We start from the raw sequence: 20122 nt of genomic DNA on the forward strand, positions 1-20122 counted from the left end.
ATAGCCACTTACACACACCAGCCCCCGAGTAACCTCCATTCTATCACAAGTCCCTGGCCCTTTGCAATATGGGGAATCGATTTAATCGGCGAGTTACCTAAGGGAAAAGGCGGAGTCAAATATGCTGTAGTCGCAGTTGATTACTTCACAAAGTGGGCTGAAGCAAAAGCACTCGCAACCATCACTGCAACAAGATTACGCGAGTTTGTCTACACCTCCATCATTTGTCGTTTTGGCATTCCACATAAACTCATTTCAGACAATGGAAAACAATTTGACTGTAAAGAGATGCGACAGCTATGCGACGATTTGGGGATTAAAAAAGCCTTTTCCGCAGTTGCTTACCCGCAGAGTAATGGACAGACTGAAGCCGTTAATAAGATAATTAAACACACCATAAAGGGAAAATTAGAAGATCGCAAAGGGGCTTGGCCAGACGAGTTATCGCAAGTCCTATGGTCCTATAATACGACCCCTCGATCTACAACTGGCGAAACACCTTTCTCACTTTCTTACGGGTGCGAGGCCATGTTGCCAGTTGAAGTTGGGGCAGGTTCCCTACGCAGGGATGTTTTCAACATCTCGCAGAACAACGAGAATCAGCTGTTCTGCCTTGATCTTTTGGAGGAAAAGCGTGATAAAGCGCACCTACAAAATGCGGCTTACCAACAGCGAACCGCAAGATACTTTAACTCCAAGGTGAAGGTAAAAGCCCTGCGAGCAGGAGACTTGGTCCTTAGAAGGGTAATGCCAAACACTAAAATCCCGTCGCACGGGGTTTTCGGGGATAATTGGGAAGGACCATACCTCATCGCAGATCAAATTGGTGATGCAACTTATCGACTCGCAACACTCGATGGAATTGCGATTCCACGAGCATGGAATAGCGAGAGTTTAAAATTTTATTATCAATAGTATTCGCATTATTCGATTATGTTCATTCTTGTACTTATACTTAGATTTTTTTTTTTTACTCAACAAGAAAAAATCCTAAGTATAGGGGGATATATGCCCGAATGTACTATTGGTTATATGAATAAAATTACTTGCTAAATTTTCAAAAATTGGTTTAGCTTTGCGAATTTTTCTACTTATTACACCAAGCTGTAATCAAAGTCGCAAATATATATATAAAGTCGCGATTACACCGAGCTGTAATCAAAGTCGCAAATATATATAAAATTGCGAGTACCCGTGTACTGCGAAAATGTTAAAAGATAGATATCCCCGCGAGGATAAAAATTTGTCCAAAACAAAAAGTAAATTCGTCTAAGTACATAAGTGCGAGTACCCTTGTACCGCATATATATATAAAAAAAAAGATAAGAGTGAAATTAAAAAACAACATAAGGGTAATTAAGTTTCTGGAGCAGCAGGAGTAGTCTCATCCGGAGCAGTCTCGTCTGCGACTTTGCTGATGACCTCATTCTCGACTTCTTCAGCTTGTACGCCCTCGACCTCGTCCAGAAGGTTGCCTCCCCCACCTTGAGTCTGAGTAGGCGACATGGCGCGAAATGCCTCGGCCATCTCAGCAGCTTCAGCTCCAAGAAGAGAGAAGTCGAAGTCTGGGACTTTGGAAAGAGTTGTATAGATATAATCAGACACTGCCTGATCATACTGCTTCTTCCCGTTCTCTTTCTCAGCCTCCAAATCGCGAGCCATCTCCGCGATCGTTGTCTGCGACTTCTTGACCTCGAGCTCCGCTTGTTCTTTCGCCCTGCTGAGTTCCTCGAGCTCTTTCTCCTTGGCCTTGTTGAGCTCCTCAAGCTCTTTCTCCATCCTCGCCACATCCTGCTTCAGCTTTTTTATATTCTCCTAAAAATGAGCGTTCTGCCTCTTCAGCGAGTCGGCTTCCTTCGAAGGAGTAGCCGCAGCTTTTATGAACAAAGCCATGGACTGTGCGGCCAGTTCAGTAGATCGAGTAACAAGATCCTCGTAAGGGATCTCAGCCAGGAACTTTTCCTGCATGGCCAGGAAGTCGCGAGCGCGAACAGGAGGGTCGATGACGACTTTCTTCCCCTTGTCCTGAGTGGTCTTGGCCAGCTTCTTGGAAGAGTCTGCGACAAGCGAAGCCATCACATCGCTCTTCCTCTTCTGGGCAACGACCGGCGAAGTCGTCGCTGTTCCACCCTTTGGTTTGATCTTCAGGACAGGGGCAAACTTCAGGAAAGTCATATCTGCGAACATGAATGAAAGATAAGTATAAATCACAATCCTACCCGTTAGTTTATAACAAAAGACGAGCTACCTGAAATTTGTCGAGGAGTTTGCTTAGAAAGACGCTTATCTATTCGCTCTTGCTGCTTCTCGGATGGTTCTTTGTATACTGGCTCCCGTTGAAGACTTGCGTTCTCGGGAATCAGCTGATGTTCTCGCAACTTCGCAGTTGTACACAATAATCTCCAGTCGCGATCTTGTACCGGAAGGCTCCCGAGAATTTCAACTGTCTCCTTGCTAGTCGCGTCAAGAGTCGGTCGAGCTGGTCTATCTGCGATGACAACAAAAAAGCGAGTAAGCAAAAGATTTCAAAAACAATGCAAAAAATGTCTAAGTCAAAAAATACGCGACATACTAGGTCTGCGATTAAAGTCGGTCCTAATCCTAGGAACCTTAAAGACGTAAAACCACTTCGACTTCCAATCACCCATGTTCGACAACATTCCCTCAACACCGTTTATTTCAGAAGTCGCCCATTTGCTAAAGCAGTAGAAGCCGTTATGGAGACCTACGCTCTTTATGTCGTAGAAGTAACTAAACTCTTCTACTGAGGGAGCCCTATGAACGTACTCCATGTACATCGCATAGAAAGCCAGGACAGTGCGATAACTGTTGGGAGTTAACTGAAAGGGCGATACGTCATATCGCCTGAGGATGGCTGCGACGAAGGGGTGAAAGGGGACTGATACACCACACCGAAGGATGGGTATTGAGACTACCACATCCTCTGTGGGAATAATCGCAGGATTAGTGAAAGGAAGGTGCGCTCTCTGAGAGGGTTTAGGACGTTGAAACGCGAGTCGCAGCAAATTCAACCTCACAAAAGTGGTGAAGTCTGATTTGGCAACCCTCGAGACTAAATCCTCGCACGCAAAGGGCTTGTTCAGTTGGGAGTCGTCGACCGAATCTGTCCCACTCCCTTCCGCCTCCTCCTCTTCCCCACTTGACTCGCGAGCTGGAGTCGTCCATTCCTCGTCCATCTCCTCGACCTCGACGTCAGGAGCATGCCTCGTATGTATAAGATAGTCGCGTGCCGACACTGTGGACTCGCTGTCCCGAATATCGATGGTCCCAGGTTCTGCGAGTTCCTATACCATCCTCTCGATGTCCACGGAAGACATCGGACCTAATTCTATTTGAGCGGCCTCCACTTCAGAAATATCCGTGGGGAGAAAACTGTCTCTCTCCTGGTCCGACTCACCGTCAAATGCGTGGCCTCCTGAGCCGAGCTGCTGGCTATCCGATAAATCGCTCATCTGAAAGATAGAAGATCTTTTCAGCGTGATGGATGTGTGATAAATAAAATAAGTGATCTCACCCGCAGTAGATTATAAAGTCGCATTCGACAGAAGGGTCCGCCTTCATGCGAATACTGACCATCCCGTCAATGTGCGAGAAGAGATACAACTATCTTGGGCAAGCAATTCACGCATCCTCGGTTAAATGGTATACCTCCAGAAACGGCTGGGAGTTTCCCAGTGACTCAAGAGGTATGCATTTTCGAGCATAACCCTGAAGTTACTGGGAGACCCCCACCGTTCCGAGACTACCTATCAACCAAAGAATACGGTCATTCGAATATTAACGGACGTCAACAAATGGCTGGGTGTATCTCAGTATCTCAAGGGACATATAATCGCGTATATGGCCATTAGAATACTGTGACACACCCACCATTTGGAATGGCAATTAATACTCTCACAACTCAGCCCACGGCATATAAATCCTAAAAGTTCTAGCTAATAGTCAAATGGAACTAAGTCTTGGAAATATGCGAGTATTCAAGCTTTTCATCTGAACACTCGCGAACATTCAAATTATTCATCTGAATATCCGCGAGTATTCAAGACATGAAACAGTGCCTACGAATTGTGTGCGGTTATGACAGTTTACAGGTCATATTCTATGAATTTTACCCAGGTTTTCTTACCTAAAACACATAACCTCATCAGCACCCACTAGCATACATTCCTAAAAAACCTTTTAAAACACCCAAACCCAGAAAATGAAGCATATTTTCTCCAAAAACAGAAAATGAAAGTGCAGTGATTTGGAAACTAACCTTTAGTTCTGATTTCTGCGATTGTTCTCGATCACTTCTGAGATTGGAAATGTTGTGGATAAATGGTAGAAAATCTGGGAATGGATTTTTCAAAGTGTATGCAACGGAGGGAAGTTAAGAGTAAGAGGGAAAAATGGGAAATTTGATTCGTATCAAAACGTTTAAATACCCATATCCCTTATTTATTGGGATTGTGACACGTGGCAGTCAGAATGCTTAAGGTCGCCCAATCTAACGGCCAACTATGGCCACGCCTGCACGAAAACCGAAGAGTTTTGTGACGTGGCACCCTAGAGATAATAAAAACTAATAATTACAGACGTCATTTTTCGAAACCCTCGATGGGACAACCAAAAGGTCACCTCCTCGTGACAACCTTTCACCTGTCTCTCGAGTAATAGTTTCCCTCAGTGACCGCTCTTGTCACATCGCGAAACTAGGGGCATGTGTTATAGTGAGATTTCTCTCACCTAGAAACTCGAGACCAGACTCCTCTTTAAAGGACACGTGTATTCAGATTTCCAATGAAAGCTGAATGTCCGTGAGAGACTTCTCGAAGTTTAGACCTCGCCCAGGATAAAACCAGCGAGATACTGCGAGTTCGACTTAAGTCGCACTCGCAGTAACCGTAATTCTCATCATACAGGGTAGATCCAACTCGCATGTGTCAGAACATGTGCGAGTGTCCCCTCTATGTTTCCGCGACAAGTATAGAGACCAACTCTCTATGATGCAGTTTTGTCCCAACGACCCAATAGCCCTGACCGACCGATATCAATTCGCATGACCAGATTTTACCAGCTCCAACATGCGATGTCTACAAGGGGCAATTACCTAAGGGCGCAGACGTTCCAAACGTACTGGCAACCCTGCGAGCTCAACAAACGGGACATGAACAGTCAACTCGCAGATGCGGAAGACGCATACGTTGATGAACTTAGTAACTGTCACGCATTTATTAATGTTAACGTTGTTTGGGTTTAATTATTGCAAATTCAATGTGTAAATAATGGATTAACAATGAATGTGATCCTTATGTAACCGATTGGACACCTACTTTGTATATAAAGGGGTGATCCACCATGAAAATGGACCTACGAATCCTTTGCTACAGTGGACTAAGCAGATCACAATCTGACTGAACCACTATAATTCTTTGTCTTATTTGCATTTTCCAGCCTTGTTATTTGTTCTTGCATTCCCAGTCGAGTACTCGCCATTCTAGGTCGAATACTCGCACTTGTCATTTCCCTGAAAATTCTCTTTTATATTAATTAAATAATATTTTTTGGTGTTGCGAAATTCACTCGACAACACACAGTATTCCTTATGTGTGGTGGATCGATTTGGAAGACACTGGTGTGAGTCCAAATTGTATATTGCTCATCAATTAGATTAAGGGATACAACTTACGAGAAGTTTCGAGGATACCATGATAGACTTTAAAATGTATACTCTAAACTTATTGTTTTGATTTAATATACACACATTTGGAAATCCTAAGAGATATGGTACAATGATAATTAGATAATACGAAACTTTTTCACTACGTACCTGATTTAGTACCATAAAGCCAACACTAGTATCTGCTTTGCTCCCACACGGGGATCCATGTCATCTTCTCTTTATGCATCGAGGTCATCGGGAGCTTCTAAGAATCCGGACGAGAGCTGCTTGGAAGACGTATGTCAGAAAAGGGAATGGGGAAAATCCTCAAATTTATTTTCTTTGTGGAAAACTCATTTTGCTGCTTGTGCAGAAAGACAAGCTACATTGCTTTTCATAATTATGCACTGCAAAAGTTGGGACCAACACATCAGGGGGGATTTGAGAGGTCTTGACCCTCCCAGAAGTTATTTTCCCTTTATATTTTGTTTGAGTAAATTCTTTGGGCGTCAACTCCGAGAGGGTGTCGTCCTTCTGTAGTTACCCATACCTTTCAAAGGAGATGATTATTATTAAGTGTTGTTAGGCTGAGCCAAACATAGCACCTAGCTAACTTTCTGAACGCCATGTGTATATTTTGAATTTCAGGATAACAATCTTGGTGTGAGGTCCATCATCATCATCATCATTGTTATCCCAAATTTGGCACTCTGACGTGGCATCACGAGAATGGTGACACGTGGACTCTACTTAGAGCATCTGTTCGGATCAACATCCCGAGCAGGATGCCTCGTTGGCAAGTCCATAATGGAATACTCAACGAGCCGTGTTGAATGAGCAACACTTAGCGAATTCAACCAAACGCATCATGAGTCACCAGCTCAATCCCTATAACTCAGGGATCAACTTACGTGGATGTGGCATACACACGATCCCACTATCAGTGTATTCAGCCTTAATCCCACGATCCTTGCATTCAGCATTGATCACACGATCTTTCTGTTTATGCGCATTGTAACGAGAGAGGAAACTCTTCCTCCTCAAGTTTCCTGCCCTATAAATAGTGAGGAATGTTCACTGGGCAGAGGACGGAGAGATTGTACGCCAAAACGCTATAAGCTAAGGCTATCTAAGAATTATATATTCAGAGATATTATTGTAAGAGCTATAAGAAAAGGAATCTTCTTCCTTATTCTTAAATCAATACAACTAACGAGGATTAGGCTATTACCGAACTGCTCGGGGCTGAACCTGTTGGAAATTATTTTACCAGGATCTTAGATCTACTCACAAGTGTGTTTATTAACATCCTAAATAAGAACTTTCTAAAACGATAAATTAAACACGTATAAAGTTTAGGAAACCTTACATTGGGTGCAGCGGAATATAATGACTCCTTCCGTTCACATATCTAGCCCTTGATTCCTTTCTGTAGCAGAGCATTATCAATATCTGAACCTGGATCTCTTTCTCTGAATCTTTTATGCTGAAACTCCTTTGCTGATGATCTTTCTTCACGATCTTCCTCACTATGATTGAGGTATCACTTGATGTGTGTGGGCACTACTCATACACTAAGGATTTCGAAATTCTAAGGAAGAAGAGAGAGAGTGGTCAGCTAAAGATAGGGAGAGAGAAGGCTCAGTTTTTTCTGATTCAGAAAGTCTGAAGAAAAGTGTAATTTTCCTGAAGCATTCACTATCTATTTATAGCATTCCACTAGGGTTGGATTTGAATTATATGGCATTAAAATAATGAAAAAATCAATTTAAAAACCTACAATAGGTGGCCGGCCAAGCATTAGTGGATTGGGCCTTGGGCTTTGCAATTTTGCAATTTTAACACCTTTTGTATCTGATTTTCTCAAAAATGCCAATTTCCTAATTCAATCATTTAAATGCCAATTCTAACTATTTAATAACTATAAATAATTATTAAATAATATTGTCATTTATCATATTTATTAATTGAACCATACAAAGTATCATAATTAACAAATATGCCCCTATAAACTCTTTCTTTACAATTTCGCCCTTACTTAGTGAAAATTTCACAAATAGGCATAGTCTAATTCGTGAATTATAATTGATTAATCAAAACCAATTACATGAGTCTTACAAGCAATATTATCTCAACTAGTGGGGGGACCATGGGTCTATATAACCGAGCTTCCAATAAGTAGATCAAGAATTTAGCACTAAAATTCACTGACTTATTAATTCTTCGTTGAATCCACGCATAGAATTTAGAATTGCACTCTCAGTTATATAGAATGCTCTATATGTTCCACCATATAGACACATCATTAGTTATCCATTGTTATAATCCTAATGTGATCAATGATCCTCTATATGAATGATCTACACTGTAAAGGGATTAAATTACCGTTACACCCTACAATGTATTTATTCCTTAAAACACTTGACCCCGTATAAATGATATTCCAGCTAATGTGAAATGAGTACTCCACCATTTATGTTCGTTTGGTCAAGCTCGAAGGAGATCATCCTTTGCTTACTATTCGCCAGATAGAAGCTATAGATTCCATGTTTATGCTAGCGCTCCCACTCAATTGCACTACCGTGTTCCCAAAATGTACGTATCACCCTGACCTAAAAGTAGGCTTAACTAACAAATCAAAGAACATGAATAGCCTCTCGAGATTGAGCCTAATCATATCAGGATTAAGATCATTTGATCTAGGATCAACTAGGCGATATTGACTTGAATAGATATTACGGTAAGTTTAATAAATCTAAGTCAAAGTTCAATATCGGTCCCTTCCGATGCATACTCCTTGCATCCAACCTGAGCTTTACTTTAACCAATGCTCTGGAAAGAACATAGCATTTCTCTAAATGCAAGTAAACTCTTGTTGTAGATTATCATATCAGTAAAACCCTATGTCTGATAAATCTAGGAAACTTTATTCACATAGTCATGTTTACTTTCCATTGTGTTGACGGCACAATAAACAGGATCAAGTATGTGAAAAGGGTTTCAGATGAATTTATACATTATGTACATATAATCATGAAATAAATCATGTGAACCATGCAACATTAAATGATATTTCTGATCTATATTAATAAGAAAATCTGATTATATTGAAATGAGTTTTATTTAGGGCATAAAACCCACTCATTACTCCCACTCAACAGCAAGTGTCTGGTCTAAGGCATACAAAAGCATATCTAAGACCTCTCACTGTTGATTTAAGAAATTCTTTCATGGCTTTATCTTTTCTGGAATAGTTGAGACTTTTCCTTAGATAAATAAAATCTATACCTAAGAAGTTGTGAAGCTTCTATAGATTGCCATTAGAAAGAAAATGCTTCAGCATCTTACTAAAGTAAGTTGCTTGCATTACAGTAAGTAATTACCAGGTATACCACAAGCCATAGGTTTAGATGAACTCAATCCTATAATACTAGGAACAGGAAGTTTTGTTAAGTCCATTGAATAGACTTATAAACGAAAATTTCCTTTTATGTCCTTGTAATAGAAAACTTTAGGTTATTCCATGTGAATGGATTAAACCATAGTTCTATTGGCTTTTCTTCTTAGTTTCTTATCTTGACAATCCATTATTTGTTTAAACTCACAATGGATATTAATCACTAGTGTCTCCCAAGTCATAAGAAGGTGAGTTCCTAGAAACTCTCCCACTACGACAAGGTACCGTGAATTATGTCGAAGAAAACTAAATGATATTGATCTCTTCGGTTGTGACAAGACAACAGAGGCAGTGGGATCATCATATGTTATATAAGATGATAGAACACTTTTGGAATCAAGAAAAATATCTCCTTTATTTGCTACTTGTTTTTCAAACTTAGTCATTTTCTTAGAAAGTAGTATTTGTTTGAACAAACACTTTCTTATCTATTGACAATGGGATGGTCCACCCCTAATCACTTAGAACAGCTAACAAACCATGGTTAACAGTTCTAGCTTTTCTTAAGATTTTGATTAGGTCATCCATGAATCTAGTAATGATTTACATTAAGTATACAACCATTATATCATTCTGAAATTGTATTACCATAGAGGGAATTAGGCAACGACTAGTAACTAATCATCAATGTGCAAATCGAAATTTCTGGGGAGGTAAGTTTGGATATAATTCAAAAATCAAATTAATGATCTTTGAACTGCATATCTACTAACTATTTCTCCACCCCTATCAGTTCGCAAGATCTTTAACCACTTACCTTAATGAAATGTTTTAAACATTTCAAATTTCTTGCTAAAAGGTATAATCTAGAGTTATCGTTTTAAGAATACAACAAAAAACTCATATCCACCCCTGAATGTACATCCATCTGCGAATGAGATGAACTACTTTCAGTGGATATAGGCAGATTAACTCTTTGCAGAGATTGATCTTGTCAAATCCACTATGAACAAGATACAAAAACGCCATAGATTAAAAAAAATGTGGTAGTGTCTTTTGATGACTTAGGTTTAGTTACATCAATGAGTTCATAGAATACTGCAAGTGAATCCTAGTCACAGAATACCTAACTCATATTCCATACAGTTTTAATCCATTAATAGAAGATGGATATTAAACACTTGAGAAAGTGTAACTGTATTGTATTCTGGAATTAGAAATTTAAGAAAATTTCTATTTGGAATCTAAAATTAAAGTCAAAGACTTAAATTTATACCAAATATAATGAGTAATTCTATCTTGGACCAGCACTAATAATACAAACTCTAAGTCAAAGTTGCCCATACAAGTAGGAGATTTCTAAGATTGAGGATTTATATCAATTGGGAATAGAATTTCGGGATTATAATCATATGCGTCATTTAATTTCTTAAGAGAAAATATAATGACACGAAATGATTTATAGACCATTCATCCAATGATATATTATTGAGCTAATTCGAAATGAATAAGCTAAGAGGAATTAGGATAATTTCGTTTATAAATAAGAATCCAACGATGCTTCGATTAGCGAAAGACAAAGTAATCTTATTTATGTAATCTTCTTGTTTCATATTGTAAAAATACTAGTCTAAGGTGTCATCAATTGATGAACAGCTAGATGTTGCATATACAATATTTATCTTTCGAGATCTTACACTATTATGTATGTCTAATGGTGAAAATCCATTAGGGATTTATCTCATTAGAAAAACAAACATGTTAGACCAACAATGAAGATTCGAAATTAAACTACAACTTAATAACAGAAAATAACATGGTTCAATATAAATTCATACACAATTCAGAAATTATAAACATATAGCAAGTAGGAATGACTAGTGAAAATACTAAAACATACAATCCTAAATAATTTCCAAGGTTTTCAACAAACTGATACAGTGTCCCCGTAGGCGAGAGTCAAAGTATCATTTATTGAATAGAGTTGTCAGCTCATCTAAAATAGAAACCATTCTAGCAACCTTTTATTCGATCAAAATAAGAATCCAACGTTGTCCCGGTAGGCGAGAGTCAAGGTTATTCTTATTTTATGAGCTTCCACCATTGTTTCATGTTTTATGAGTTTATCTCTAAGTAGTCACCGTAGGGGAGAGTCTAAATAGAGACGAAAACTCACAAACACTTATCAAATGAAATTTTACGTTGTTAAATGCGTTCAACGAATAACCATCCATAGGGGGACGAAGTCTAGCGTCTCGAGGTTATATTGAAAATATTTAACTTTTGTAAGAGCAACAATGGAGATCGAATATCTTAATAATAATCAAGCTCATTATTTAAAGTGAGTTGTATTTTCTTTGATTCTCTTTATTTAATCTATTTATTTTAAATATATATTTATTTAAAATTTTCAATTTAGAATGAAAAATTCTAAATATAAATTTAATTTAATATTTATAAATTTTACTTAGATGGATATGAAAATAACATGAATTATTTCCATCTTAGTAATAATTTCCAATAAATATTTAGAAAAATATTCAATTTAAGTTGTTACAAAATTAATTTAAATTAATTTACAACTCAAATTTAATTTTCTATAAATATATATTGCATTTCAAAAAATTAAAGTATTCAAGGACACAATTTTCGAAAATGCATGTTAAAATAAAAAATTAATCCTGGAAAAATTATTCTAATTTTAATGTTGGCCCAAAATTAATTAATAAAATTAATTTACAACAAAAAATATAATTTTCCTATTTAATTAAATATATAAGAAAATTTTCAAATATTTAAGTATGATGATGAAAATCAACTTAAATATTAATTTTCTATTTAATTAAATACACTAGAAAAATACTTCAAGCAAAAATATCATCTATCTAGATTTTTCTTTGACTAATTAATTCAATTTCTAATAATATACTTTAATTCAATTTATTTTAAATTAATCAATAAATGAAAAAATCATTGATTTAAGTTGATCCAAGAATTAATTAAAATAAATAATTAATTTACAACTTAATCTATTTTTCAAGATAAAATTCGAAATTCTAGCATTTAAGAAATGCAATTTCGAAAATTGATTAATAAAATAAAGAAAAAATATATTTTGAAAATTATTTAAATTTAGTTGAAAAAATAAATTTCAACTAAAAATAATTTTTTATTTAATTAAATGTCATGAAAAAGAAATATTTAAGTATGATGATAAAAATCAACTTAGATATTTAATTTTCAAATTAATTAAATGTATTAAATTCAAGAAATAAATAATTAAGTGTAGAGAAGGCTTAATTATTAATCTCTAGTTTAATACTAGGAAAAAAATATACTTAAAATAAATTGTACCAAAATTAATTATATAAATAATTAATTTCACAATTTATAGTATTTTCCTATTTAATATTAGAAATAATAAGTAGTCTAGAAATAACTATCTAGAAAATATCTTATTTTACTAAGTATCTTTTCCACAAAATTTGAAAAAATATCTAATTTAAGTTGTATTAGAAAAAAAATCTAGAACTTAAATATTTTTCAAATTTAAATTTAATTAAATATCAAAAATTAAGTTGTAACCACTTAATTTGAAAATATTCCATTTTAAGTTAATATTCAAAAAGATATTAACTTAAAAAATATCTAAAGAATCTTAATAACCAATGCCTAAAATTCCTCAACTTAATTTTGAAATTTGAAATTCAAAAGATATTCAGATTTAAGTTGGTTAGTTGAAGATAACTAAATATCAACTTAAATAGGAATATTTAATGAAAAATTCAAATTAAGTTCCAGAAAGAATCTAGATGGTTAAAATTCTATATTTAATTAAATACAAGAAAATACATATAGTTTAGCTTAGAATAAAAAATTCTTAAACTATAATTTTCTTAAATTAATTTCAAAATAAATGAAATTAATTATGTTGCTAATCAATTTTATTAGGTTAAACTAGTGTAATTAACCTAGTACAGTTGTTCAAATCAGGCAAATGGGCCTTCACAATTGGGGTAGTTTGTGTGAGGGGGTGCTGGGTTCAGTATGTCGTACCCACTTCTATGGCTCCCAACTCTCACACAAGGCCCAAAAGAGAGGAATTTAACCTTAATAAGAACAACTGTTATTAATTGAATAGGCCCAAAAACTAAATGGGCCTAAATAAATTCTATCAATAACTATGATAATTTATTTTAGCAACATTAACCTATATGCATCTATAATAAAATTAAACACATAGGCTCACACAGGCACACTTTGGATGGGTCCTATCATGTTGCTAGGTCATACACAGATGAAAGAAGATTGTAAATATACCTGTTACAAATTATTATCTTGACCAAGGGAGCCATCAGATCATTAGATCTCGCAAAAGGTAACCATGGCTATTTGCAATCAAGTAATAATAGGTTTTAAAAACTTACATACAAGCTAAAACCACATACTCCTGCAACAAGGTTAGCTGGATAATTGGAAGTAGGATTTATTTAATTTTAAATAAATAATTTCGAAAAATAAATAATTAAAAAATATTTTAATATTCAAAAAAAAAATTAATTTCGGAAATAAAATTTAAATTTCGAAATTTTTTTAAAAAAAATATTTAAAATTAAACCTACTTTTTTTGAAAAATTAGGTTTCAACCAACCTAAATATCATTTCAAAATTTGCTAACTACTTTTAAAAATTAAATGTTATTTTAAAAATAAAAATTAAATAAAAATTAGAAAAGATAAATGAAATATCTTTTCAGATTTTAAATTTAATTTAATTAAATAAAATAACAAAATTTAAAAGTTAGCAAAATATCTTACATCTATTTAAAATTACATGATTATAAATATCTTATTTTAAATTTAAATAAGGTCAAAATATCTAAAAAGATTTAATTTTAAAAAAATATCTTAAAAGATAAGATATAATTAAAAATATCTTAAAAGATAAGATATCTTAAAAATATCTTAAAAGATTTTATAAATATCTTATAAAATCTGACCTTAAATTTAAAAAAAAAAAAGATATAATCAAATTTAAAAATAAGATAGATTTTTTAAGCATGAAGATAGATACTAATTCTATTCAAATTCAAATTACACTAATATCTTGAATTAAATTTAAAAAATATTAAATTAATTCAAAATGATAATTAGAATTGAATTAGGAATAGTAATAGTATAAATACAAAACTATACAAAAAAATTGGAAGTTAATTCCATGAAAAAGCATGAAAAATCGAAGAAAAACAAAAAAAATCGAAACTGTACGGACAGATTTGCGATCGCAGGAAAATATCAGCACAGCCCCGATTTTTTCAAATCTTCAAAAAATCATAACTAATTCAAATAACATCCAAATTAAGTTCTGTAAAAGGCTAACTTGCTTAATTTTTTCCATACTATCCAATAAAAATAATTCCAGAGATGAAATCGCAATTATTTTTCACGAAAATTTCACAAACATCAATCAATCATCAAATAACACTCAATACAACATGATACCATCCAAAGAACATACAAACAATCGTTTTAAAGTCCAAATTTCTTGCAAGTAAATCAATTACCATGGCTCTGAGGCCAGTTCTTGGAAATTATTTTACCAGGATCTTAGATCTACTCACAAGTATGTTTATTAACATCCTAAATAAGAACTTTCTAAAACGATAAATTAAACACATATAAAGTTTAGGAAACCTTACATTGGGTGCAGCGGAATATAATGACTCCTTCCGTTCAGATATCTAGCCCTTGATTCCTTTCTGTAGCAGAGCATTATCAATATCTGAACCTGGATCTCTTTCTCTGAAGCTTTGATGCTGAAACTCCTTTGCTGATGATCTTTCTTCACGATCTTCCTCACTATGATTGAGGTATCACTTGATGTGTGTGGGCACTACTCATACACTAAGGATTTCGAAATTCTAAGGAAGAAGAGAGAGAGTGGTCAGCTAAAGATAGGGAGAGAGAAGGCTCAGTTTTTTCTGATTCAGAAAGTCTGAAGAAAAGTGTAATTTTCCTGAAGCCTTCACTATCTATTTATAGCATTCCACTAGGGTTAGATTTGAATTATATGGCATTAAAATAATGAAAAAATCAATTTAAAAACCTACAATAGGTGGCCGGCCAAGCATTAGTGGATTAGGCCTTGGGCTTTGCAATTTTGCAATTTTAACACCTTTTGTATCTGATTTTCTCAAAAATGCCAATTTCCTAATTCAATCATTTAAATGCCAATTCTAACTATTTAATAACTATAAATAATTATTAAATAATATTGTCATTTATCATATTTATTAATTGAACCATACAAAGTATCATAATTAATAATTATGCCCCTATAAACTCTTTCTTTACAATTTCGCCCTTACTTAGTGAAAATTTCACAAATAGGCATAGTCTAATTCGTGAATTATAATTGATTAATCAAAACCAATTACATGAGTCTTACAAGCAATATTATCTCAACTAGTGGGGGGACCATGGGTCTATATAACCGAGCTTCCAATAAGTAGATCAAGAATTTAGCACTAAAATTCACTGACTTATTAATTCTTCGTTGAATCCACGCATAGAACTTAGAATTGCACTCTCAGTTATATAGAATGCTCTATATGTTCCACCATATAGACACATCATTAGTTATCCATTGTTATAATCCTAATGTGATCAATGATCCTCTATATGAATGATCTACACTGTAAAGGGATTAAATTACCGTTACACCCTACAATGTATTTATTCCTTAAAACACTTGACCCCGTATAAATGATATTCCAGCTAATGTGAAATGAGTACTCCACCATTTATGTTCGTTTGGTCAAGCTCGAAGGAGATCATCCTTTGCTTACTATTCGCCAGATAGAAGCTATAGATTCCATGTTTATGCTAGCGCTCCCACTCAATTGCACTACCGTGTTCCCAAAATGTACGTATCACCCTGACCTAAAAGTAGGCTTAACTAACAAATCAAAGAACACGAATAGCCTCTCGAGATTGAGCCTAATCATATCAGGATTAAGATCATTTGATCTAGGATCAACTAGGCGATATTGACTTGAATAGATATTACGGTAAGTTTAATAAATCTAAGTCAAAGTTCAATATCGGTCCCTTCCGATGCATACTCCATGCATCCAACCTGAGCTTTACTTTAACCAATGCTCTGGAAAGAACATAGCATTTCTCCAAATGCAAGTAAACTCTTGTTGTAGATTATCATATCAATAAAACCCTATGTCTGATAAATCTAGGAAACTTTATTCACATAGTCATGTTTACTTTCCAATGTGTTGACGGCACAATAAACAGGATCAAGTATGTGAAAAGGGTTTCAGATGAATTTATACATTATGTACATATAATCATGAAATAAATCATGTGAACCATGCAACATTAAATGTTATTTCTGATCTATATTAATAAGCAAATCTGATTATATTGAAATGAGTTTTATTTAGGGCATAAAACCCAACAGAACCTCTATAAATTTTTTGTGTCTTATTATTGTTTTACTACAAATTCTTATTACGCCATATCGTTTATCGCTTATCAAAAAGACTCATTGTCGTTGGCTAAAAGCGAAGTCAACATTTTGGTGCTTTCATTGAGAGCAGAATCACAGATCGCTCTTTCGACACGATGGTGCAAACTCGTAGAGGCCTGTCCGACCCAGCAAACTCACAGACGCTGGATCCGACGTTGCAGGACCCAAGGAGTTCGAGGGTTCCACCCGCTGTCAATCCTGGACAGACGGGAAGCGTGGTGAATGGTGGGACAACTCCTGTTACTGAAACTATGCTTGGTGTGCAAGAGACCGGAAACAATGGTTCCGCACACAGCCAGGACGTTCATAATATGACTGTTCCACCAGGCATCAACGCCTAGACGACCATCGGAGACGCAACCGAATTGTAAAACCTCCGCGCTGCGCTTGGACTCATGCAAGGTCACAACAATACCCTGCATCACGATCAGGAGGAATTACGTGCCGCGGTAAACCTCGCGTTTGACGAACAGAGGCGTATGTTCGTCGAGTGGAGGGACAAAGAGATGGAGGCATTAAGGGCTCACCATGCAGAGATCGAAGATCGTAGTCGGCAAGCCACTGTGCTGATCCGAAGAGCCTATCAAACTGTAGGCCAGCAAGCGCCGAGCGTCATTCCCCTTGGAGAAACCGAGGATGACCCAACGGTGAATGCTTCCCAGACAACCAACGGTCAGCCGTCCAATCCCCGGTCACGAGTTCCACTCGTGGGCCAAGAGGTAGGCGGACAGACCTTGTCCAGAAATTCATCAGGAGGAGTCATGCTCGATGGATCCACGCAAAATAATTGAGCCATTCCACCTGCCAACCAAGCGAACCAATCGCTAAGGCAGTCAGGTTCTTCTGTGTTCGATAGGTTGCGAACAACCCATGACCTAAGGGACGACCTAAACAAAAGAAGGGGAACAGACGAGTAGAATACTACAACGAACGTGCAGTCCAGAGCCCATACTCAAATCCCCGCTCAAAAAGACGCTGACGTAATCTAACCCGACCAGAATGCCAATCAAGTCAGCCCAGCCGTACAGGCCCAGCTCGACAAACTAAAGAATATGTTTCATGGCATGGCCGGGCAGCGTAACAACGATCTTGAGTTAGACCGTGCACGTGGAACTCCCTTCTCACCAAAAATCAATCTCCTGCCACTACCTCACAAGTTCAAGATGCCAACGTGGAAGATGTACACTGGGAGAGAAGATCCTCTCTCCCATCTCAACTATGTTAACTCCATGCCTTCAACCTGTCTATGGTTTCTCCGGCCAAGGAGTTGCGCCTCTGGGACGAATCCGGCTACCCCTCACAGTTGGACAAGCTCCAACGAGCATAACTATCATGGCACAATTCTTGATATTGGATGTTCCTTCAGCCTTTAACGTAATGCTAGGCCGACCAGCCTTGTATGACTTAAAAAATGTCACATCAATATTCCACTCGTGTCTGAAGTTTCCAACCAAAAACGGGGTAGGGTGTCTTAGAGGGAATTAGCAATCTGCTCGGGAATGTTACAACCTTGCAGTGGCCAAGGCTAAGAAGGAAGTATCCTCCAGCCAGAGGCCGGACAAGGGAATAAATATTCCCAAGTAGGAAACTTCTCAAGGCGAGGATGAAGATGTGGATCCTCGACTTGGGGACCCAAGCAGCAATGTTGGACCTGTGGAAGAATTAGAAGAGATCGAGATCGATCTAGCTATCCCGGCCAGAAAGCTAAAAATTGGAAAGGGTTTGTTCCTCGAAGTAAAATCAGAATTGATAAAATTTCTGAGAGCAAACCTAGATGTTTTCGCCTGGTCACATGCGGATATGGTCAGAATCGATCCTTCTATTATTTCGCATGTCCTGAATATCGATCCTAACATCCAGCCAGTTCAGCAAAAACGAAGATTGCTGGATAAAGAACGAACAGTAGCCCTGAAAGACGAAGTTGAAAAGCTGCGCAACAACAACTTCATCATTGAAGCCTTTTAACCGGCTTGGGTTGCGAACCCCGTACTCGTGCCTAAGCCGAACAAGAAATGGCGAGTCTGTATTGACTTCACAGACCTCAACAGAGCGTGCCCTAAAGTTTCCCACTTCCAAGAATCGATCAGCTCATCGATGCAACAGCTGGGCACGAAATATTAAGCTTCATGGATGCTTATTCGGGCTACAATCAAATCAAGATGCATCCACCAGACCAAGAACATACAAGTTTCCAGACAGATATGGGTCTCTACTGCTACAAAGTCATGCCATTTGGTCTTAAAAACGCCGGAGCTACATACCAAAAATTGGTCAACAAAATGTTTAAAGATTAGATCGGCAGAAATATGGAAGTGTACGTGGATGATATGCTCGTCAAATCCAGAAAAGCTGAGGGGCACATAGACGACCTGGACGAATGTTTAAAAGTCCTTAGAAAATACAACATGAAACTAAATCCCCTTAAATGCTCCTTCGGGGTGAGCTCGGGAAAGTTTTTAGGCTTCATCGTCAACGCTCGAGGAATTGAAGCCAATTCGGAAAAAATCCAAGCCCTCCTGGATATGAACTTGCCAACAAAAACCAAAGAGGTACAAAGCTTAACTGGTCGAATCGCCGCACTTAGCAGATTCGTGTCAAAATGAACGGATAAATGTGTCCCATTCTTCAACATCCTGCGAGGAAACAAAAAGTTTGAATGGACAGAAGAATGTGAAAGAGCTTTTCAAGACCTAAAGGCACAGCTCGCAAAACCTCCCGTCCTCTCTAAACCTCTGGATGGTGAGGAACTGGGGATATACCTAGCAAAAACGGAGCATGCCATAAGCGCCGTACTAATCAGAGAAGAAGATGGCGCGCAGCATCCAGTCTATTACATCAGTAAAAGACTCATCGAGGCCGAAGGCCGATATCCGTTGATAGAAAAGGTCGCCTACTGCCTCATCTTAGCAACAAGAAAGCTAAGACCTTACTTTCAAGCTCATCCTGTTTGGGTGTACACCGACCAACCACTACGAAAAATACTACAAAAGCCAGATGCCTCTGGACGATTACTCAAGTAGGCGGTGGAATTGGGGCAGTACGAAATCAACTTCCAACCCCGAAAAGTTATCAAAGGCCAAGCCTTGGCCGACTTTGTGGTGGAATGCACAGGAAAAACTGAAAGCATCCCAAAAAGCGATCTCGAGTCAACACCACAGCCGAGCAACACTGAAAATAAGCCGACCTGGAAGCTGCATGTGGATGGGTCGGCCACAGATCAGCTATCTGGCGTAGGAATTGCCCTTGTCACACCTGGGGGGCAACACCTGCATGCAGCGGTCAAATTCGAATTCAAAGCCTCCAACAACGAGGCCGAATACGAAGCCCTAATCGCTGGACTCAAACTAGAGAAGGAGATGAAGGCCGAGCACATCGAGATCTGCAGTGACTCACAGCTAGTGGTAAATCATGTATCTGGCGAATACGAGGCTCGGGTAGAAAAAATGATAGCATATCTGAGCAAAATACATGATCTGCTCGCACAATTCAAAAGCTATAGCCTCAAGCAAATTCAAAGA

The sequence above is a fragment of the Cannabis sativa genome, chromosome 6, assembly GCF_029168945.1.
Source record: "Cannabis sativa cultivar Pink pepper isolate KNU-18-1 chromosome 6, ASM2916894v1, whole genome shotgun sequence".
NCBI lineage: Eukaryota > Viridiplantae > Streptophyta > Magnoliopsida > Rosales > Cannabaceae > Cannabis > Cannabis sativa.